We start from the raw sequence: 2,660 nt of genomic DNA, 5'->3' as shown, positions 1-2,660 counted from the left end.
TTTTTTTTTTTTTCGGAACCGGGGATTGAGCTCAGGCTCTTGCCCTTGCCAGGCAAGCGCTTATTCCACTGAACCATCTCCCCGGTTCCCTGAGGTTTATTTCCTTTTTCTTCTTCCATTATCATTTCATCCACTTGTACTACCTTCTGTCTTTTGGCAGATTTGGGGGGTGTCTGAATAGCTTCTGCTGTTAGTTTATTTCACTTCAGCTGTTGCTGCCTCTTCCAGGGCCTGTTTGTTTCTTCCAAGGGCAAAGTATTTGAGCCAATTCATCTCCCGCAGCACCTTGGGGAGCCGCAGGACCTCGGTGTTGTACAGCTTCCTTGCCTTCTTGAGGAGGTGCTGGCTGTCTGACTCAATTTCCTTATCCATACTTGCATTTCTCCATCGGAGTCCTTAAGAAAAGAGGTGGGTTTCCGACTACTCCCTAACGAGTTGGTCTTGGCTGCCCGACTGCTGCGCTTTCTAGAATGAGCAGGGTGCTCTGGTGGAGGCTACGGATCCCGCAGGACGGGCCGAGGAAAACCTCACTGCCCTAACAGAGACAGGCCAGAAAATCCTGTTGAATATATAAAATTATGAATTGAATACTTAATTTCCTTAAAATTTGTAACATGCTTAGAATTTGTATTAAATAACTTTTTAGCTTAAAATCACAGGGTTAAGGGGCTGGCCAAATAGTTCAGCAGATTAAAGCCCCTGCAGGGGCCAGGGGTTTGATCGCCGGACCTGCGGTTCCGGCCCCACCCCCGGGGCGCACTGAGATGGCAATTGAGGATGGGCATGGTGGTTGGCGCCTGTAATCCCAGCTCTTGGGAGGCTGTAGGCAGGCGGATCACAACTAGTTAGACCTAGTAGTGAGACCCTGAACACCCTGTAGACCCTTTCCTAAAATATATTAAAAACAACAACAACAACACAGGGTTAAATTAGCTGTGTACCTGCAAACTAAACTCATGTTTTCCTAACAGTCCAGATTCATTTGTACCTTACTATACCTAAATTTGGTTTTTTCCCTTTAAATGTAATCCTAAACTCATCATTTCCAAGGTTTCCCAAGTTACAGAAATTCTTCACTTTAAAGTGGGTGGATAGGGCTAGGGAGCTAGCACGGCGGTCTAAGCGCCTGCCTGACAGGTACAAGAACCCAGGTTCAATCCCTGGTACCGCATACCGTGACCACCCGCAAACCCCAGGCACCTGGTGTGGGCCCTGAAACGGGGCATGGTGGCGCATGCCTGTAACCCTAGAGCTGGGGAGGCTGAGACAGGAGGATCACTACGAGTTAGAACTGTATAGCTAGATCCTGTACCAAATATAGGTAAGTAAATAAATAAATAAAGTGGATGGATGGAGATTTCTGGGAAGAAAGCAGCGTGGTAAACAGCAGAGAAACAGCCTCTCTGAGATTTAGTGTCCAGACGCTGGTGAGGAACAGACTAAGGAGGGAAGTGGGTTCCCAAGTCCTAGCAAGGATCTGTAGTGAGAACTGAAGAGCACAGGGAGAGTGAGGAGAAACAAGAAGCTGGAGGGAAGGGGAGCTTTCTCCTTGAGCCTTGGCTCACTGCGAGGGAGGAGCAGCTCTAACCTGAAGGTGCTGGTAGCTACTAGCAACCCCTGAAGTGGACACAGAGAAACGTCTCAGTGGGCGGGAGCAGCGGATCTGCAGTCATGCTGCAGAAGCTGATTGGCAGCCCACTTGGCTAGAGACCACCAGGACTCAGAACTCCAGCTGGCTCCTTCCAGCGGCTGCCAGTGTTTGGGTGAAGAGGAACTGAGTTCAAACTGGCAGGATGTCAGTGAGCCACGTTCAAGCTGGAAGGAGGCGGGCAGACTGTTGCAGGACGCACAAATCAGGTTCCAGCCCCACAGTGGGAAAGCAGCCTGAAGTTCTATGGAACTAAAGGTAGAGGCTTCGGGGATTATTCGCTATGGGGCCCTAAATCTGTGGCTGGCTTGCTGGGATTAAGCAGCACAGGTCTGGGCTCTCTGCTTATTCTGTCTACCAGTGACAGCAGAGACACACTGTGAAGTGAAATGGACATTTTTTTTTTTTTTTAATTGTTTTCTGTTCTTATTTTATTTTATTTTTTTCTTGACTTAAAAAAAAAGAGTGTGGATATTGTTTGCAGCTTTCTTTTCACTGTTGTTCTGTTCTGGTTTTTATTTTTTTCTCCTCTTTCCCCTGTATCTTCTTCACAGTTTCCCAAACTTCACATACTCTTTTTATTTTTTTTTTTTTGTCCTCTAGCCTTGCTTCTAATTGTTTCCTCTTCTCCTATTTCTCAATTTTTCCTCTTAATCCCTTAATTTTTTTCTTACCTGAGGGCAAAAATCACAATATTGAGCATATATTTACTGTTTACAATTTCCTGATTAATTTTAGGTTTTGTTATACATCCACAAAAATAGTTCATATGGTTAAAAGTGGCAAATTAATAGTTATTACAATTTGTTATTTTCTAGTCTACATTTGATGATATTGTTTTTGCTGCTTGTACTACTTCATCCAAGGTGACATAATTGTTCTTCCTGGTATGCCAAGACTGAGATCGCTGAAGGATCATAAGTCATACTATAGGCCAGTGCAAACAAACCAGAGGCTAGGCGAAAAGGGCAGCAACTTCTCATCCCTAATAAATTGAAGAGTTAATCTTTTT

The 2,660-nt window shown here is 45.2% G+C and overlaps 1 pseudogene; it reads right to left on the bottom strand.

The window, feature by feature from the left end:
• The window catches only part of LOC101576986, a 1,855-nt pseudogene extending 629 nt beyond the window's left edge, over positions 1-1,226 (bottom strand).
• Between the last annotated feature and the right edge of the window lie 1,434 nt (positions 1,227-2,660).

Source organism: Octodon degus, unplaced genomic scaffold (genome assembly GCF_000260255.1).
Source record: "Octodon degus isolate 3935 unplaced genomic scaffold, OctDeg1.0 scaffold00168, whole genome shotgun sequence".
NCBI classification, from domain to species: Eukaryota; Metazoa; Chordata; class Mammalia; order Rodentia; family Octodontidae; genus Octodon; species Octodon degus.
The sequence above is the reverse complement of the archived record's forward strand: the minus strand, read 5'-3'. Positions and strand labels throughout refer to the sequence as shown.